Here is a 22,800-nt window from a genome sequence, read left to right on the forward strand (position 1 = left end):
CTGGAGAGGTGACTGCTGGGAATGGGACATTATACAGTAACACCAGGGGATGTGTCTGGGTGATGACTGGAGAGGTGACTGCTGGGAATGGGACATTATACAGTAACACCAGGGGATGTGTGTGGGTGATGACTGGAGAGTTGACTGCTGGGAATGGGACATTATCCAGTAACACCAGGGGATGTGTCTGGGTGATGACTGGAGAGGTGACTGCTGGGAATGGGACATTATACAGTAACACCAGGGGATGTGTCTGGGTGATGACTGGAGAGGTGACTGCTGGGAATGGGGCATTATACAGTAACACCAGGGGATGTGTCAGGGTGATGACTGGAGAGGTGACTGCTGGGAATGGGGCATTATACAGTAACACCAGGGAATGTGTCTGGGTGATGACTGGAGAGGTGACTGCTGGGAATGGGGCATTATACAGTAACACCAGGGGATGTGTCTGGGTGATGACTGGAGAGGTGACTGCTGGGAATGGGGCATTATACAGTAACACCAGGGGATGTGACTGGAGAGGTGACTGCTGGGAATGGGGCATTATACAGTAACACCAGGGGATGTGTCTGGGTGATGACTGGAGAGGTGACTGCTGGGAATGGGACATTATACAGTAACACCAGGGGATGTGTCTGGGTGATGACTGGAGAGGTGACTGCTGGGAATGGGGCATTATACAGTAACACCAGTGGATGTGTCTGGGTGATGACTGGAGAGGTGACTGCTGGGAATGGGGCATTATACAGTAACACCAGGGGATGTGTCTGGGTGATGACTGGAGAGGTAACTGCTGGGAATGGGACATTATACAGCAACACCAGGGGATGTGTCTGGGTGATGACTGGAGAGGTGACTGCTGGGAATGGGACATTATACAGTAACACCAGGGGATGTGTGTGGGTGATGACTGGAGAGGTGACTGCTGGGAATGGGACATTATACAGTAACACCAGGGGATGTGTGTGGGTGATGACTGGAGAGGTGACTGCTGGGAATGGGACATTATACAGTAACACCAGGGGATGTGTCTGGGTAATGACTGGAGAGGTGACTGCTGGGAATGGGACATTATACAGTAACACCAGGGGATGTGTCTGGGTGATGACTGGAGAGGTGACTGCTGGGAATGGGGCATTATACAGTAACACCAGGGGATGTGTCAGGGTGATGACTGGAGAGGTGACTGCTGGGAATGGGGCATTATACAGTAACACCAGGGAATGTGTCTGGGTGATGACTGGAGAGGTGACTGCTGGGAATGGGGCATTATACAGTAACACCAGGGGATGTGTCAGGGTGATGACTGGAGAGGTGACTGCTGGGAATGGGGCATTATACAGTAACACCAGGGGATGTGTCTGGGTGATGACTGGAGAGGTGACTGCTGGGAATGGGACATTATACAGTAACACCAGGGGATGTGTCTGGGTGATGACTGGAGAGGTGACTGCTGGGAATGGGACATTATACAGTAACACCAGGGGATGTGTCTGGGTGATGACTGGAGAGGTGACTGCTGGGAATGGGACATTATACAGTAACACCAGGGGATGTGTCTGGGTGATGACTGGAGAGGTGACTGCTGGGAATGGGACATTATACAGTAACACCAGGGGATGTGTCTGGGTGATGACTGGAGAGGTGACTGCTGGGAATGGGGCATTATACAGTAACACCAGGGGATGTGTCAGGGTGATGACTGGAGAGGTGACTGCTGGGAATGGGGCATTATACAGTAACACCAGGAGATGTGTCTGGGTGATGACTGGAGAGGTGACTGCTGGGAATGGGACATTATACAGTAACACCAGGGGATGTGTCTGGGTGATGACTGGAGAGGTGACTGCTGGGAATGGGGCATTATACAGTAACACCAGGGGATGTGTCAGGGTGATGACTGGAGAGGTGACTGCTGGGAATGGGGCATTATACAGTAACACCAGGGAATGTGTCTGGGTGATGACTGGAGAGGTGACTGCTGGGAATGGGGCATTATACAGTAACACCAGGGGATGTGTCAGGGTGATGACTGGAGAGGTGACTGCTGGGAATGGGGCATTATACAGTAACACCAGGGGATGTGTCTGGGTGATGACTGGAGAGGTGACTGCTGGGAATGGGACATTATACAGTAACACCTGGGGATGTGTCTGGGTGATGACTGGAGAGGTGACTGCTGGGAATGGGACATTATACAGTAACACCAGGGGATGTGTCTGGGTGATGACTGGAGAGGTGACTGCTGGGAATGGGACATTATACAGTAACACCAGGAGATGTGTCTGGGTGATGACTGGAGAGGTGACTGCTGGGAATGGGACATTATACAGTAACACCAGGGAATGTGTCTGGGTGATGACTGGAGGGGTGACTGCTGGGAATGGGACATTATACAGTAACACCAGGGGATGTGTCTGGGTGATGACTGGAGAGGTGACTGCTGGGAATGGGGCATTATACAGTAACACCAGGGGATGTGTCTGGGTGATGACTGGAGAGGTGACTGCTGGGAATGGGACATTATACAGTAACACCAGGGGATGTGTCTGGGTGATGACTGGAGAGGTGACTGCTGGGAATGGGGCATTATACAGTAACACCAGGGGATGTGTCTGGGTGATGACTGGAGAGGTGACTGCTGGGAATGGGGCATTATACAGTAACACCAGGGGATGTGTCTGGGTGATGACTGGAGAGGTGACTGCTGGGAATGGGACATTATACAGTAACACCAGGGGATGTGTCTGGGTGATGACTGGAGAGGTGACAGCTGGGAATGGGACATTATACAGTAACACCAGGGGATGTGTGTGGGTGATGACTGGAGAGTTGACTGCTGGGAATGGGACATTATACAGTAACACCAGGGGATGTGTCTGGGTGATGACTGGAGAGGTGACTGCTGGGAATGGGACATTATACAGTAACACCAGGGGATGTGTCTGGGTGATGACTGGAGAGGTGACTGCTGGGAATGGGACATTATACAGTAACACCAGGGGATGTGTCTGGGTGATGACTGGAGAGGTGACTGCTGGGAATGGGGCATTATACAGTAACACCAGGAGATGTGTCTGGGTGATGACTGGAGAGGTGACTGCTGGGAATGGGACATTATACAGTAACACCAGGGAATGTGTCTGGGTGATGACTGGAGGGGTGACTGCTGGGAATGGGACATTATACAGTAACACCAGGGGATGTGTCTGGGTGATGACTGGAGAGGTGACTGCTGGGAATGGGGCATTATACAGTAACACCAGGGTATGTGACTGGAGAGGTGACTGCTGGGAATGGGGCATTATACAGTAACACCAGGGGATGTGTCTGGGTGATGACTGGAGAGGTGACTGCTGGGAATGGGACATTATACAGTAACACCAGGGGATGTGTCTGGGTGATGACTGGAGAGGTGACTGCTGGGAATGGGGCATTATACAGTAACACCAGGGGATGTGTCTGGGTGATGACTGGAGAGGTGACTGCTGGGAATGGGGCATTATACAGTAACACCAGGGGATGTGTCTGGGTGATGACTGGAGAGGTGACTGCTGGGAATGGGACATTATACAGTAACACCAGGGGATGTGTCTGGGTGATGACTGGAGAGGTGACTGCTGGGAATGGGACATTATACAGTAACACCAGGGGATGTGTGTGGGTGATAACTGGAGAGTTGACTGCTGGGAATGGGACATTATACAGTAACACCAGGGGATGTGTCTGGGTGATGACTGGAGAGGTGACTGCTGGGAATGGGGCATTATACAGTAACACCAGGGGATGTGACTGGAGAGGTGACTGCTGGGAATGGGGCATTATACAGTAACACCAGGGGATGTGTCTGGGTGATGACTGGAGAGGTGACTGCTGGGAATGGGACATTGGCCCTCATTCCGAGTTGTTCGCTCGCAAGGCGAATGTAGCAGAGTTACACACGCTAAGCCGCCGCCTACTGGGAGTGAATCTTAGCTTCTTAAAATTGCGACCGACGTACGCGCAATATTGCGATTACAAACGAGTTAGCAGTTTCAGAGTAGCTCCAGACTTACTCTGCCTGTGCGATCATTTCAGTGCTTGTCGTTCCTGGTTGTCGTCACAAACACACCCAGCGTTCGCCCAGGCACTCCCACCGTTTCCCCGGCCACTCCTGCGTTTTTTCCGGAAACGGTAGCGTTTTCAGCCACACGCCCCTGAAACGCCGTGTATCCGCCCAGTAACACCCATTTCCTGTCAATCACATTACGATCGCCGGAGCGAAGAAAAAGCCGTGAGTAAAAATACTTTCTTCATAGTAAAGTTACTTGGCGCAGTCGCAGTGCGAACATTGCGCATGCGTACTAAGCGGATTTTCACTGCGATGCGATGAAAAATACCGAGCGAACAACTCGGAATGAGGGCCATTATACAGTAACACCAGGGGATGTGTCTGGGTGATGACTGGAGAGGTGACTGCTGGGAATGGGGCATTATACAGTAACACCAGGGGATGTGTCTGGGTGATGACTGGAGAGGTGACTGCTGGGAATGGGGCATTATACAGTAACACCAGGGGATGTGTCTGGGTGATGACTGGAGAGGTAACTGCTGGGAATGGGACATTATACAGTAACACCAGGGGATGTGTCTGGGTGATGACTGGAGAGGTGACTGCTGGGAATGGGACATTATACAGTAACACCAGGGGATGTGTGTGGGTGATGACTGGAGAGGTGACTGCTGGGAATGGGACATTATACAGTAACACCAGGGGATGTGTGTGGGTGATGACTGGAGAGGTGACTGCTGGGAATGGGACATTATACAGTAACACCAGGGGATGTGTCTGGGTGATGACTGGAGAGGTGACTGCTGGGAATGGGACATTATACAGTAACACCAGGGGATGTGTCTGGGTGATGACTGGAGAGGTGACTGCTGGGAATGGGGCATTATACAGTAACACCAGGGGATGTGTCAGGGTGATGACTGGAGAGGTGACTGCTGGGAATGGGGCATTATACAGTAACACCAGGGGATGTGTCAGGGTGATGACTGGAGAGGTGACTGCTGGGAATGGGGCATTATACAGTAACACCAGGGGATGTGTCTGGGTGATGACTGGAGAGGTGACTGCTGGGAATGGGACATTATACAGTAACACCTGGGGATGTGTCTGGGTGATGACTGGAGAGGTGACTGCTGGGAATGGGACATTATACAGTAACACCAGGGGATGTGTCTGGGTGATGACTGGAGAGGTGACTGCTGGGAATGGGACATTATACAGTAACACCAGGGGATGTGTCTGGGTGATGACTGGAGAGGTGACTGCTGGGAATGGGACATTATACAGTAACACCAGGGGATGTGTCTGGGTGATGACTGGAGAGGTGACTGCTGGGAATGGGGCATTATACAGTAACACCAGGGAATGTGTCTGGGTGATGACTGGAGAGGTGACTGCTGGGAATGGGGCATTATACAGTAACACCAGGGGATGTGTCTGGGTGATGACTGGAGAGGTGACTGCTGGGAATGGGGCATTATACAGTAACACCAGGGGATGTGACTGGAGAGGTGACTGCTGGGAATGGGGCATTATACAGTAACACCAGGGGATGTGTCTGGGTGATGACTGGAGAGGTGACTGCTGGGAATGGGACATTATACAGTAACACCTGGGGATGTGTCTGGGTGATGACTGGAGAGGTGACTGCTGGGAATGGGACATTATACAGTAACACCAGGGGATGTGTCTGGGTGATGACTGGAGAGGTGACTGCTGGGAATGGGACATTATACAGTAACACCAGGGGATGTGTCTGGGTGATGACTGGAGAGGTGACTGCTGGGAATGGGGCATTATACAGTAACACCAGGGGATGTGTCTGGGTGATGACTGGAGAGGTGACTGCTGGGAATGGGGCATTATACAGTAACACCAGGGGATGTGTCTGGGTGATGACTGGAGAGGTAACTGCTGGGAATGGGACATTATACAGTAACACCAGGGGATGTGTCTGGGTGATGACTGGAGAGGTGACTGCTGGGAATGGGACATTATACAGTAACACCAGGCGATGTGTGTGGGTGATGACTGGAGAGGTGACTGCTGGGAATGGGACATTATACAGTAACACCAGGGGATGTGTCTGGGTGATGACTGGAGAGGTGACTGCTGGGAATGGGACATTATACAGTAACACCAGGGGATGTGTCTGGGTGATGACTGGAGAGGTGACTGCTGGGAATGGGACATTATACAGTAACACCAGGGGATGTGTCTGGGTGATGACTGGAGAGGTGACTGCTGGGAATGGGGCATTATACAGTAACACCAGGGGATGTGTCAGGGTGATGACTGGAGAGGTGACTGCTGGGAATGGGGCATTATACAGTAACACCAGGAGATGTGTCTGGGTGATGACTGGAGAGGTGACTGCTGGGAATGGGGCATTATACAGTAACACCAGGGGATGTGTCAGGGTGATGACTGGAGAGGTGACTGCTGGGAATGGGGCATTATACAGTAACACCAGGGGATGTGTCTGGGTGATGACTGGAGAGGTGACTGCTGGGAATGGGGCATTATACAGTAACACCAGGGGATGTGTCAGGGTGATGACTGGAGAGGTGACTGCTGGGAATGGGGCATTATACAGTAACACCAGGGGATGTGTCTGGGTGATGACTGGAGAGGTGACTGCTGGGAATGGGACATTATACAGTAACACCTGGGGATGTGTCTGGGTGATGACTGGAGAGGTGACTGCTGGGAATGGGACATTATACAGTAACACCAGGGGATGTGTCTGGGTGATGACTGGAGAGGTGACTGCTGGGAATGGGACATTATACAGTAACACCAGGGGATGTGTCTGGGTGATGACTGGAGAGGTGACTGCTGGGAATGGGACATTATACAGTAACACCAGGGGATGTTTCTGGGTGATGACTGGAGAGGTGACTGCTGGGAATGGGGCATTATACAGTAACACCAGGGGATGTGTCAGGGTGATGACTGGAGAGGTGACTGCTGGGAATGGGGCATTATACAGTAACACCAGGGAATGTGTCTGGGTGATGACTGGAGAGGTGACTGCTGGGAATGGGGCATTATACAGTAACACCAGGGGATGTGTCAGGGTGATGACTGGAGAGGTGACTGCTGGGAATGGGGCATTATACAGTAACACCAGGGGATGTGTCTGGGTGATGACTGGAGAGGTGACTGCTGGGAATGGGACATTATACAGTAACACCTGGGGATGTGTCTGGGTGATGACTGGAGAGGTGACTGCTGGGAATGGGACATTATACAGTAACACCAGGGGGTGTGTCTGGGTGATGACTGGAGAGGTGACTGCTGGGAATGGGACATTATACAGTAACACCAGGGGATGTGTCAGGGTGATGACTGGAGAGGTGACTGCTGGGAATGGGGCATTATACAGTAACACCAGGGGATGTTTCTGGGTGATGACTGGAGAGGTGACTGCTGGGAATGGGACATTATACAGTAACACCAGGGGATGTGTCTGGGTGATGGCTGGAGAGGTGACTGCTGGGAATGGGACATTATACAGTAAAACCGGGGGATGTATCTGGGTGATGACTGGAGAGGTGACTGCTGGGAATGGGGCATTATACAGTAACACCAGGGGATGTGTCTGGGTGATGACTGGAGAGGTGACTGCTGGGAATGGGGCATTATACAGTAAGACCAGGGGATGTGTGTGGGTGATGACTGGAGGGGTGACTGCTGGGAATGGGACATTATACAGTAACACCAGGGGATGTGTCTGGGTGATGACTGGAGAGGTGACTGCTGGGAATGAGGCATTATACAGTAACACCAGGGGATGTGACTGGAGAGGTGACTGCTGGGAATGGGACATTATACAGTAACACCAGGGGATGTGTCTGGGTGATGACTGGAGAGGTGACTGCTGGGAATGGGACATTATACAGTAACACCAGGGGATGTGTCTGGGTGATGACTGGAGAGGTGACTGCTGGGAATGGGGCATTATACAGTAACACCAGGAGATGTGTCTGGGTGATGACTGGAGAGGTGACTGCTGGGAATGGGACATTATACAGTAACACCAGGGGATGTGTCTGGGTGATGACTGGAGAGGTGACTGCTGGGAATGGGGCATTATACAGTAACACCAGGGGATGTGACTGGAGAGGTGACTGCTGGAAATGGGGCATTATACAGTAACACCAGGGGATGTGTCTGGGTGATGACTGGAGAGGTGACTGCTGGGAATGGGACATTATACAGTAACACCAGGGGATGTGTCTGGGTGATGACTGGAGAGGTGACTGCTGGGAATGGGGCATTATACAGTAACACCAGGGGATGTGTCTGGGTGATGACTGGAGAGGTGACTGCTGGGAATGGGGCATTATACAGTAACACCAGGGGATGTGTCTGGGTGATGACTGGAGAGGTAACTGCTGGGAATGGGACATTATACAGTAACACCAGGGGATGTGTCTGGGTGATGACTGGAGAGGTGACTGCTGGGAATGGGACATTATACAGTAACACCAGGGGATGTGTGTGGGTGATGACTGGAGAGGTGACTGCTGGGAATGGGACATTATACAGTAACACCAGGGGATGTGTGTGGGTGATGACTGGAGAGGTGACTGCTGGGAATGGGACATTATACAGTAACACCAGGGGATGTGTCTGGGTAATGACTGGAGAGGTGACTGCTGGGAATGGGACATTATACAGTAACACCAGGGGATGTGTCTGGGTGATGACTGGAGAGGTGACTGCTGGGAATGGGGCATTATACAGTAACACCAGGGGATGTGTCAGGGTGATGACTGGAGAGGTGACTGCTGGGAATGGGGCATTATACAGTAACACCAGGGGATGTGTCAGGGTGATGACTGGAGAGGTGACTGCTGGGAATGGGGCATTATACAGTAACACCAGGGGATGTGTCTGGGTGATGACTGGAGAGGTGACTGCTGGGAATGGGACATTATACAGTAACACCTGGGGATGTGTCTGGGTGATGACTGGAGAGGTGACTGCTGGGAATGGGACATTATACAGTAACACCAGGGGATGTGTCTGGGTGATGACTGGAGAGGTGACTGCTGGGAATGGGACATTATACAGTAACACCAGGGGATGTGTCTGGGTGATGACTGGAGAGGTGACTGCTGGGAATGGGACATTATACAGTAACACCAGGGGATGTGTCTGGGTGATGACTGGAGAGGTGACTGCTGGGAATGGGGCATTATACAGTAACACCAGGGAATGTGTCTGGGTGATGACTGGAGAGGTGACTGCTGGGAATGGGGCATTATACAGTAACACCAGGGGATGTGTCTGGGTGATGACTGGAGAGGTGACTGCTGGGAATGGGGCATTATACAGTAACACCAGGGGATGTGACTGGAGAGGTGACTGCTGGGAATGGGGCATTATACAGTAACACCAGGGGATGTGTCTGGGTGATGACTGGAGAGGTGACTGCTGGGAATGGGACATTATACAGTAACACCTGGGGATGTGTCTGGGTGATGACTGGAGAGGTGACTGCTGGGAATGGGACATTATACAGTAACACCAGGGGATGTGTCTGGGTGATGACTGGAGAGGTGACTGCTGGGAATGGGACATTATACAGTAACACCAGGGGATGTGTCTGGGTGATGACTGGAGAGGTGACTGCTGGGAATGGGGCATTATACAGTAACACCAGGGGATGTGTCTGGGTGATGACTGGAGAGGTGACTGCTGGGAATGGGGCATTATACAGTAACACCAGGGGATGTGTCTGGGTGATGACTGGAGAGGTAACTGCTGGGAATGGGACATTATACAGTAACACCAGGGGATGTGTCTGGGTGATGACTGGAGAGGTGACTGCTGGGAATGGGACATTATACAGTAACACCAGGCGATGTGTGTGGGTGATGACTGGAGAGGTGACTGCTGGGAATGGGACATTATACAGTAACACCAGGGGATGTGTCTGGGTGATGACTGGAGAGGTGACTGCTGGGAATGGGACATTATACAGTAACACCAGGGGATGTGTCAGGGTGATGACTGGAGAGGTGACTGCTGGGAATGGGACATTATACAGTAACACCAGGGGATGTGTCTGGGTGATGACTGGAGAGGTGACTGCTGGGAATGGGGCATTATACAGTAACACCAGGGGATGTGTCAGGGTGATGACTGGAGAGGTGACTGCTGGGAATGGGGCATTATACAGTAACACCAGGAGATGTGTCTGGGTGATGACTGGAGAGGTGACTGCTGGGAATGGGGCATTATACAGTAACACCAGGGGATGTGTCTGGGTGATGACTGGAGAGGTGACTGCTGGGAATGGGGCATTATACAGTAACACCAGGGGATGTGTCAGGGTGATGACTGGAGAGGTGACTGCTGGGAATGGGGCATTATACAGTAACACCAGGGGATGTGTCTGGGTGATGACTGGAGAGGTGACTGCTGGGAATGGGGCATTATACAGTAACACCAGGGGATGTGTCAGGGTGATGACTGGAGAGGTGACTGCTGGGAATGGGGCATTATACAGTAACACCAGGGGATGTGTCTGGGTGATGACTGGAGAGGTGACTGCTGGGAATGGGACATTATACAGTAACACCTGGGGATGTGTCTGGGTGATGACTGGAGAGGTGACTGCTGGGAATGGGACATTATACAGTAACACCAGGGGATGTGTCTGGGTGATGACTGGAGAGGTGACTGCTGGGAATGGGACATTATACAGTAACACCAGGGGATGTGTCTGGGTGATGACTGGAGAGGTGACTGCTGGGAATGGGACATTATACAGTAACACCAGGGGATGTTTCTGGGTGATGACTGGAGAGGTGACTGCTGGGAATGGGGCATTATACAGTAACACCAGGGGATGTGTCAGGGTGATGACTGGAGAGGTGACTGCTGGGAATGGGGCATTATACAGTAACACCAGGGAATGTGTCTGGGTGATGACTGGAGAGGTGACTGCTGGGAATGGGGCATTATACAGTAACACCAGGGGATGTGTCAGGGTGATGACTGGAGAGGTGACTGCTGGGAATGGGGCATTATACAGTAACACCAGGGGATGTGTCTGGGTGATGACTGGAGAGGTGACTGCTGGGAATGGGACATTATACAGTAACACCTGGGGATGTGTCTGGGTGATGACTGGAGAGGTGACTGCTGGGAATGGGACATTATACAGTAACACCAGGGGGTGTGTCTGGGTGATGACTGGAGAGGTGACTGCTGGGAATGGGACATTATACAGTAACACCAGGGGATGTGTCAGGGTGATGACTGGAGAGGTGACTGCTGGGAATGGGGCATTATACAGTAACACCAGGGGATGTGTCTGGGTGATGACTGGAGAGGTGACTGCTGGGAATGGGACATTATACAGTAACACCAGGGGATGTGTCTGGGTGATGGCTGGAGAGGTGACTGCTGGGAATGGGACATTATACAGTAAAACCGGGGGATGTATCTGGGTGATGACTGGAGAGGTGACTGCTGGGAATGGGGCATTATACAGTAACACCAGGGGATGTGTCTGGGTGATGACTGGAGAGGTGACTGCTGGGAATGGGGCATTATACAGTAAGACCAGGGGATGTGTGTGGGTGATGACTGGAGGGGTGACTGCTGGGAATGGGACATTATACAGTAACACCAGGGGATGTGTCTGGGTGATGACTGGAGAGGTGACAGCTGGGAATGAGGCATTATACAGTAACACCAGGGGATGTGACTGGAGAGGTGACTGCTGGGAATGGGACATTATACAGTAACACCAGGGGACGTGTCTGGGTGATGACTGGAGAGGTGACTGCTGGGAATGGGACATTATACAGTAACACCAGGGGATGTGTCTGGGTGATGACTGGAGAGGTGACTGCTGGGAATGGGGCATTATACAGTAACACCAGGAGATGTGTCTGGGTGATGACTGGAGAGGTGACTGCTGGGAATGGGACATTATACAGTAACACCAGGGGATGTGTCTGGGTGATGACTGGAGAGGTGACTGCTGGGAATGGGACATTATACAGTAACACCAGGGGATGTGTCTGGGTGATGACTGGAGAGGTGACTGCTGGGAATGGGACATTATACAGTAACACCAGGGGATGTGTCTGGGTGATGACTGGAGAGGTGACTGCTGGGAATGGGACATTATACAGTAACACCAGGGGATGTGTCTGGGTGATGACTGGAGAGGTGACTGCTGGGAATGGGGCATTATACAGTAACACCAGGGAATGTGTCTGGGTGATGACTGGAGAGGTGACTGCTGGGAATGGGGCATTATACAGTAACACCAGGGGATGTGTCTGGGTGATGACTGAAGAGGTGACTGCTGGGAATGGGGCATTATACAGTAACACCAGGGGATGTGACTGGAGAGGTGACTGCTGGGAATGGGGCATTATACAGTAACACCAGGGGATGTGTCTGGGTGATGACTGGAGAGGTGACTGCTGGGAATGGGACATTATACAGTAACACCTGGGGATGTGTCTGGGTGATGACTGGAGAGGTGACTGCTGGGAATGGGACATTATACAGTAACACCAGGGGATGTGTCTGGGTGATGACTGGAGAGGTGACTGCTGGGAATGGGACATTATACAGTAACACCAGGGGATGTGTCAGGGTGATGACTGGAGAGGTGACTGCTGGGAATGGGGCATTATACAGTAACACCAGGGGATGTGTCTGGGTGATGACTGGAGAGGTGACTGCTGGGAATGGGACATTATACAGTAACACCAGGGGATGTGTCTGGGTGATGGCTGGAGAGGTGACTGCTGGGAATGGGACATTATACAGTAACACCGGGGGATGTATCTGGGTGATGACTGGAGAGGTGACTGCTGGGAATGGGGCATTATACAGTAACACCAGGGAATGTGTCTGGGTGATGACTGGAGAGGTGACTGCTGGGAATGGGGCATTATACAGTAACACCAGGGGATGTGTCAGGGTGATGACTGGAGAGGTGACTGCTGGGAATGGGGCATTATACAGTAACACCAGGGGATGTGTCTGGGTGATGACTGGAGAGGTGACTGCTGGGAATGGGACATTATACAGTAACACCTGGGGATGTGTCTGGGTGATGACTGGAGAGGTGACTGCTGGGAATGGGACATTATACAGTAACACCAGGGGATGTGTCTGGGTGATGACTGGAGAGGTGACTGCTGGGAATGGGACATTATACAGTAACACCAGGGGATGTGTCAGGGTGATGACTGGAGAGGTGACTGCTGGGAATGGGGCATTATACAGTAACACCAGGGGATGTGTCTGGGTGATGACTGGAGAGGTGACTGCTGGGAATGGGACATTATACAGTAACACCAGGGGATGTGTCTGGGTGATGGCTGGAGAGGTGACTGCTGGGAATGGGACATTATACAGTAACACCGGGGGATGTATCTGGGTGATGACTGGAGAGGTGACTGCTGGGAATGGGGCATTATACAGTAACACCAGGGGATGTGTCTGGGTGATGACTGGAGAGGTGACTGCTGGGAATGGGGCATTATACAGTAACACCAGGAGATGTGTCTGGGTGATGACTGGAGAGGTGACTGCTGGGAATGGGACATTATACAGTAAGACCAGGGGATGTGTCTGGGTGATGACTGGAGGGGTGACTGCTGGGAATGGGACATTATACAGTAACACCAGGGGATGTGTCTGGGTGATGACTGGAGAGGTGACTGCTGGGAATGGGGCATTATACAGTAACACCAGGGGATGTGACTGGAGAGGTGACTGCTGGGAATGGGACATTATACAGTAACACCAGGGGATGTGTCTGGGTGATGACTGGAGAGGTGACTGCTGGGAATGGGACATTATACAGTAACACCAGGGGATGTGTCTGGGTGATGACTGGAGAGGTGACTGCTGGGAATGGGGCATTATACAGTAACACCAGGAGATGTGTCTGGGTGATGACTGGAGAGGTGACTGCTGGGAATGGGACATTATACAGTAACACCAGGGGATGTGTCTGGGTGATGACTGGAGAGGTGACTGCTGGGAATGGGACATTATACAGTAACACCAGGGGATGTGTCTGGGTGATGACTGGAGAGGTGACTGCTGGGAATGGGACATTATACAGTAACACCAGGGGATGTGTCTGGGTGATGACTGGAGAGGTGACTGCTGGGAATGGGACATTATACAGTAACACCAGGGGATGTGTCTGGGTGATGACTGGAGAGGTGACTGCTGGGAATGGGGCATTATACAGTAACACCAGGGAATGTGTCTGGGTGATGACTGGAGAGGTGACTGCTGGGAAAGGGGCATTATACAGTAACACCAGGGAATGTGTCTGGGTGATGACTGGAGAGGTGACTGCTGGGAATGGGGCATTATACAGTAACACCAGGGGATGTGTCTGGGTGATGACTGGAGAGGTGACTGCTGGGAATGGGGCATTATACAGTAACACCAGGGGATGTGACTGGAGAGGTGACTGCTGGGAATGGGGCGTTATACAGTAACACCAGGGGATGTGTCTGGGTGATGACTGGAGAGGTGACTGCTGGGAATGGGACATTATACAGTAACACCAGGGGATGTGTCTGGGTGATGACTGGAGAGGTGACTGCTGGGAATGGGGCATTATACAGTAACACCAGGGGATGTGTCTGGGTGATGACTGGAGAGGTGACTGCTGGGAATGGGGCATTATACAGTAACACCAGGGGATGTGTCTGGGTGATGACTGGAGAGGTAACTGCTGGGAATGGGACATTATACAGTAACACCAGGGGATGTGTCTGGGTGATGACTGGAGAGGTGATTGCTGGGAATGGGACATTATACAGTAACACCAGGGGATGTGTCTGGGTAATGACTGGAGAGGTGACTGCTGGGAATGGGGCATTATACTGTAACACCAGGGGATGTGTCTGGGTGATGACTGGAGAGGTGACTGCTGGGAATGGGACATTATACAGTAACACCAGGGGATGTGTCTGGGTGATGACTGGAGAGGTGACTGCTGGGAATGGGGCATTATACAGTAACACCAGGAGATGTGTCTGGGTGATGACTGGAGAGGTGACTGCTGGGAATGGGACATTATACAGTAACACCAGGGGATGTGTCTGGGTGATGACTGGAGAGGTGACTGCTGGGAATGGGACATTATACAGTAACACCAGGGGATGTGTCAGGGTGATGACTGGAGAGGTGACTGCTGGGAATGGGACATTATACAGTAACACCAGGGGATGTGTCAGGGTGATGACTGGAGAGGTGACTGCTGGGAATGGGGCATTATACAGTAACACCAGGGGATGTGTCTGGGTGATGACTGGAGAGGTGACTGCTGGGAATGGGACATTATACAGTAACACCAGGGGATGTGTCTGGGTGATGGCTGGAGAGGTGACTGCTGGGAATGGGACATTATACAGTAACACCGGGGGATGTATCTGGGTGATGACTGGAGAGGTGACTGCTGGGAATGGGGCATTATACAGTAACACCAGGGAATGTGTCTGGGTGATGACTGGAGAGGTGACTGCTGGGAATGGGGCATTATACAGTAACACCAGGGGATGTGTCAGGGTGATGACTGGAGAGGTGACTGCTGGGAATGGGGCATTATACAGTAACACCAGGGGATGTGTCTGGGTGATGACTGGAGAGGTGACTGCTGGGAATGGGACATTATACAGTAACACCTGGGGATGTGTCTGGGTGATGACTGGAGAGGTGACTGCTGGGAATGGGACATTATACAGTAACACCAGGGGATGTGTCTGGGTGATGACTGGAGAGGTGACTGCTGGGAATGGGACATTATACAGTAACACCAGGGGATGTGTCAGGGTGATGACTGGAGAGGTGACTGCTGGGAATGGGGCATTATACAGTAACACCAGGGGATGTGTCTGGGTGATGACTGGAGAGGTGACTGCTGGGAATGGGACATTATACAGTAACACCAGGGGATGTGTCTGGGTGATGGCTGGAGAGGTGACTGCTGGGAATGGGACATTATACAGTAACACCGGGGGATGTATCTGGGTGATGACTGGAGAGGTGACTGCTGGGAATGGGGCATTATACAGTAACACCAGGGGATGTGTCTGGGTGATGACTGGAGAGGTGACTGCTGGGAATGGGGCATTATACAGTAACACCAGGAGATGTGTCTGGGTGATGACTGGAGAGGTGACTGCTGGGAATGGGACATTATACAGTAAGACCAGGGGATGTGTCTGGGTGATGACTGGAGGGGTGACTGCTGGGAATGGGACATTATACAGTAACACCAGGGGATGTGTCTGGGTGATGACTGGAGAGGTGACTGCTGGGAATGGGGCATTATACAGTAACACCAGGGGATGTGACTGGAGAGGTGACTGCTGGGAATGGGACATTATACAGTAACACCAGGGGATGTGTCTGGGTGATGACTGGAGAGGTGACTGCTGGGAATGGGACATTATACAGTAACACCAGGGGATGTGTCTGGGTGATGACTGGAGAGGTGACTGCTGGGAATGGGGCATTATACAGTAACACCAGGAGATGTGTCTGGGTGATGACTGGAGAGGTGACTGCTGGGAATGGGACATTATACAGTAACACCAGGGGATGTGTCTGGGTGATGACTGGAGAGGTGACTGCTGGGAATGGGACATTATACAGTAACACCAGGGGATGTGTCTGGGTGATGACTGGAGAGGTGACTGCTGGGAATGGGACATTATACAGTAACACCAGGGGATGTGTCTGGGTGATGACTGGAGAGGTGACTGCTGGGAATGGGACATTATACAGTAACACCAGGGGATGTGTCTGGGTGATGACTGGAGAGGTGACTGCTGGGAATGGGGCATTATACAGTAACACCAGGGAATGTGTCTGGGTGATGACTGGAGAGGTGACTGCTGGGAAAGGGGCATTATACAGTAACACCAGGGAATGTGTCTGGGTGATGACTGGAGAGGTGACTGCTGGGAATGGGGCATTATACAGTAACACCAGGGGATGTGTCTGGGTGATGACTGGAGAGGTGACTGCTGGGAATGGGGCATTATACAGTAACACCAGGGGATGTGACTGGAGAGGTGACTGCTGGGAATGGGGCGTTATACAGTAACACCAGGGGATGTGTCTGGGTGATGACTGGAGAGGTGACTGCTGGGAATGGGACATTATACAGTAACACCAGGGGATGTGTCTGGGTGATGACTGGAGAGGTGACTGCTGGGAATGGGGCATTATACAGTAACACCAGGGGATGTGTCTGGGTGATGACTGGAGAGGTGACTGCTGGGAATGGGGCATTATACAGTAACACCAGGGGATGTGTCTGGGTGATGACTGGAGAGGTAACTGCTGGGAATGGGACATTATACAGTAACACCAGGGGATGTGTCTGGGTGATGACTGGAGAGGTGATTGCTGGGAATGGGACATTATACAGTAACACCAGGGGATGTGTCTGGGTAATGACTGGAGAGGTGACTGCTGGGAATGGGGCATTATACTGTAACACCAGGGGATGTGTCTGGGTGTGATGACTGGAGAGGTGACTGCTGGGAATGGGACATTATACAGTAACACCAGGGGATGTGTCTGGGTGATGACTGGAGAGGTGACTGCTGGGAATGGGGCATTATACAGTAACACCAGGAGATGTGTCTGGGTGATGACTGGAGAGGTGACTGCTGGGAATGGGACATTATACAGTAACACCAGGGGATGTGTCTGGGTGATGACTGGAGAGGTGACTGCTGGGAATGGGACATTATACAGTAACACCAGGGGATGTGTCAGGGTGATGACTGGAGAGGTGACTGCTGGGAATGGGACATTATACAGTAACACCAGGGGATGTGTCTGGGTGATGACTGGAGAGGTGACTGCTGGGAATGGGACATTATACAGTAACACCAGGGGATGTGTCTGGGTGATGACTGGAGAGGTGACTGCTGGGAATGGGGCATTATACAGTAACACCAGGGAATGTGTCTGGGTGATGACTGGAGAGGTGACTGCTGGGAATGGGGCATTATACAGTAACACCAGGGGATGTGTCTGGGTGATGACTGGAGAGGTGACTGCTGGGAATGGGGCATTATACAGTAACACCAGGGGATGTGACTGGAGAGGTGACTGCTGGGAATGGGGCGTTATACAGTAACACCAGGGGATGTGTCTGGGTGATGACTGGAGAGGTGACTGCTGGGAATGGGACATTATACAGTAACACCAGGGGATGTGTCTGGGTGATGACTGGAGAGGTGACTGCTGGGAATGGGGCATTATACAGTAACACCAGGGGATGTGTCTGGGTGATGACTGGAGAGGTGACTGCTGGGAATGGGGCATTATACAGTAACACCAGGGGATGTGTCTGGGTGATGACTGGAGAGGTAACTGCTGGGAATGGGACATTATACAGTAACACCAGGGGATGTGTCTGGGTGATGACTGGAGAGGTGACTGCTGGGAATGGGACATTATACAGTAACACCAGGGGATGTGTGTGGGTGATGACTGGAGAGGTGACTGCTGGGAATGGGACATTATACAGTAACACCAGGGGATGTGTCTGGGTGATGACTGGAGAGGTGACTGCTGGGAATGGGACATTATACAGTAACACCAGGGGATGTGTCTGGGTAATGACTGGAGAGGTGACTGCTGGGAATGGGACATTATACAGTAACACCAGGGGATGTGTCTGGGTGATGACTGGAGAGGTGACTGCTGGGAATGGGGCATTATACAGTAACACCAGGGGATGTGTCAGGGTGATGACTGGAGAGGTGACTGCTGGGAATGGGGCATTATACAGTAACACCAGGGAATGTGTCTGGGTGATGACTGGAGAGGTGACTGCTGGGAATGGGGCATTATACAGTAACACCAGGGGATGTGTCAGGGTGATGACTAGAGAGATGACTGCTGGGAATGGGGCATTATACAGTAACACCAGGGGATGTGTCTGGGTGATGACTGGAGAGGTGACTGCTGGGAATGGGACATTATACAGTAACACCTGGGGATGTGTCTGGGTGATGACTGGAGAGGTGACTGCTGGGAATGGGACATTATACAGTAACACCAGGGGATGTGTCTGGGTGATGACTGGAGAGGTGACTGCTGGGAATGGGACATTATACAGTAACACCAGGGGATGTGTCAGGGTGATGACTGGAGAGGTGACTGCTGGGAATGGGGCATTATACAGTAACACCAGGGGATGTGTCTGGGTGATGGCTGGAGAGGTGACTGCTGGGAATGGGACATTATACAGTAACACCGGGGGATGTGTCTGGGTGATGGCTGGAGAGGTGACTGCTGGGAATGGGACATCATACAGTAACACCGGGGGATGTATCTGGGTGATGACTGGAGAGGTGACTGCTGGGAATGGGGCATTATACAGTAACACCAGGGGATGTGTCTGGGTGATGACTGGAGAGGTGACTGCTGGGAATGGGGCATTATACAGTAACACCAGGAGATGTGTCTGGGTGATGACTGGAGAGGTGACTGCTGGGAATGGGACATTATACAGTAAGACCAGGGGATGTGTCTGGGTGATGACTGGAGAGGTGACTGCTGGGAATGGGACATTATACAGTAACACCAGGGGATGTGTCTGGGTGATGACTGGAGAGGTGACTGCTGGGAATGGGGCATTATACAGTAACACCGGGGGATGTGACTGGAGAGGTGACTGCTGGGAATGGGACATTATACAGTAACACCAGGGGATGTGTCTGGGTGATGACTGGAGAGGTGACTGCTGGGAATGGGACATTATACAGTAACACCAGGGGATGTGTCTGGGTGATGACTGGAGAGGTGACTGCTGGGAATGGGGCATTATACAGTAACACCAGGGAATGTGTCTGGGTGATGACTGGAGAGGTGACTGCTGGGAATGGGGCATTATACAGTAACACCAGGGGATGTGTCTGGGTGATGACTGGAGAGGTGACTGCTGGGAATGGGGCATTATACAGTAACACCAGGGGATGTGACTGGAGAGGTGACTGCTGGGAATGGGGCATTATACAGTAACACCAGGGGATGTGTCTGGGTGATGACTGGAGAGGTGACTGCTGGGAATGGGACATTATACAGTAACACCAGGGGATGTGTCTGGGTGATGACTGGAGAGGTGACTGCTGGGAATGGGGCATTATACAGTAACACCAGGGGATGTGTCTGGGTGATGACTGGAGAGGTGACTGCTGGGAATGGGGCATTATACAGTAACACCAGGGGATGTGTCTGGGTGATGACTGGAGAGGTGACTGCTGGGAATGGGACATTATACAGTAACACCAGGGGATGTGTCTGGGTGATGACTGGAGAGGTGACTGCTGGGAATGGGACATTATACAGTAACACCAGGGGATGTGTGTGGGTGATGACTGGAGAGGTGACTGCTGGGAATGGGACATTATACAGTAACACCAGGGGATGTGTCTGGGTGATGACTGGAGAGGTGTCTGCTGGGAATGGGACATTATACAGTAACACCAGGGGATGTGTCAGGGTGATGACTGGAGAGGTGACTGCTCGGAATGGGGCATTATACAGTAACACAAGGGGATGTGTCTGGGTGATGACTGGAGAGGTGACTGCTGGGAATGGGGCATTATACAGTAACACCAGGGAATGTGTCTGGGTGATGACTGGAGAGGTGACTGCTGGGAATGGGGCATTATACAGTAACACCAGGGAATGTGTCTGGGTGATGACTGGAGAGGTGACTGCTGGGAATGGGGCATTATACAGTAACACCAGGGGATGTGTCAGGGTGATGACTGGAGAGGTGACTGCTGGGAATGGGGCATTATACAGTAACACCAGGGGATGTGTCTGGGTGATGACTGGAGAGGTGACTGCTGGGAATGGGGCATTATACAGTAACACCTGGGGATGTGTCTGGGTGATGACTGGAGAGGTGACTGCTGGGAATGGGACATTATACAGTAACACCAGGGGATGTGTCAGGGTGATGACTGGAGAGGTGACTGCTGGGAATGGGGCATTATACAGTAACACCAGGGGATGTGTCTGAGTGATGACTGGAGAGGTGACTGCTGGGAATGGGACATTATACAGTAACACCAGGGAATGTGTATGGGTGATGACTGGAGAGGTGACTGCTGGGAATGGGACATTATACAGTAACACCAGGGGATGTGTCTGGGTGATGACTGGAGAGGTGACTGCTGGGAATGGGGCATTATACAGTAACACCGGGGGATGTGTCTGGGTGATGACTGGAGAGGTGACTGCTGGGAATGGGGCATTATACAGTAACACCAGGGGATGTGTCTGGGTGATGGCTGGAGAGGTGACTGCTGGAAATGGGACATTATACAGTAACACCAGTGTATGTGTCTGGGTGATGACTGGAGAGGTGACTGCTGGGAATGGGACATTATACAGTAACACCTGGGGATGTGTCTGGGTGATGACTGGAGAGGTGACTGCTGGGAATGGGACATTATACAGTAACACCAGGGCATGTGTCTGGGTGATGACTGGAGAGGTGACTGCTGGGAATGGGACATTATACAGTAACACCAGGGGATGTGTCAGGGTGATGACTGGAGAGGTGACTGCTGGGAATGGGGCATTATACAGTAACACCAGGGGATGTGTCTGGGTGATGGCTGGAGAGGTGACTGCTGGGAATGGGACATTATACAGTAACACCGGGGGATGTGTCTGGGTGATGGCTGGAGAGGTGACTGCTGGGAATGGGACATCATACAGTAACACCGGGGGGTGTATCTGGGTGATGACTGGAGAGGTGACTGCTGGGAATGGGGCATTATACAGTAACACCAGGGGATGTGTCTGGGTGATGACTGGAGAGGTGACTGCTGGGAATGGGGCATTATACAGTAACACCAGGAGATGTGTCTGGGTGATGACTGGAGAGGTGACTGCTGGGAATGGGACATTATACAGTAAGACCAGGGGATGTGTCTGGGTGATGACTGGAGAGGTGACTGCTGGGAATGGGGCATTATACAGTAACACCAGGGAATGTGTCTGGGTGATGACTGGAGAGGTGACTGCTGGGAATGGGGCATTATACAGTAACACCAGGGGATGTGTCTGGGTGATGACTGGAGAGGTGACTGCTGGGAATGGGGCATTATACAGTAACACCAGGGGATGTGACTGGAGAGGTGACTGCTGGGAATGGGGCATTATACAGTAACACCAGGGGATGTGTCTGGGTGATGACTGGAGAGGTGACTGCTGGGAATGGGACATTATACAGTAACACCAGGGGATGTGTCTGGGTGATGACTGGAGAGGTGACTGCTGGGAATGGGACATTATACAGTAACACCAGGGGATGTGTGTGGGTGATGACTGGAGAGGTGACTGCTGGGAATGGGACATTATACAGTAACACCAGGGGATGTGTCTGGGTGATGACTGGAGAGGTGACTGCTGGGAATGGGACATTATACAGTAACACCAGGGGATGTGTCAGGGTGATGACTGGAGAGGTGACTGCTGGGAATGGGGCATTATACAGTAACACCAGGGGATGTGTCTGGGTGATGACTGGAGAGGTGACTGCTGGGAATGGGGCATTATACAGTAACACCAGGGAATGTGTCTGGGTGATGACTGGAGAGGTGACTGCTGGGAATGGGGCATTATACAGTAACACCAGGGAATGTGTCTGGGTGATGACTGGAGAGGTGACTGCTGGGAATGGG

General features: G+C 52.0%; 1 protein-coding gene across 5 annotated transcripts in view; it reads left to right on the plus strand.

Annotated features, from left to right (window-relative positions):
- The window catches only part of LOC134983634 (oocyte zinc finger protein XlCOF22-like), an 81,705-nt gene that overhangs the window by 53,674 nt on the left and 5,231 nt on the right, over window positions 1–22,800 (plus strand). The gene's annotated exons all lie outside the window — the stretch shown is intronic.

The sequence above is a fragment of the Pseudophryne corroboree genome (assembly GCF_028390025.1).
Source record: "Pseudophryne corroboree isolate aPseCor3 chromosome 3 unlocalized genomic scaffold, aPseCor3.hap2 SUPER_3_unloc_2, whole genome shotgun sequence".
NCBI classification, from domain to species: Eukaryota; Metazoa; Chordata; class Amphibia; order Anura; family Myobatrachidae; genus Pseudophryne; species Pseudophryne corroboree.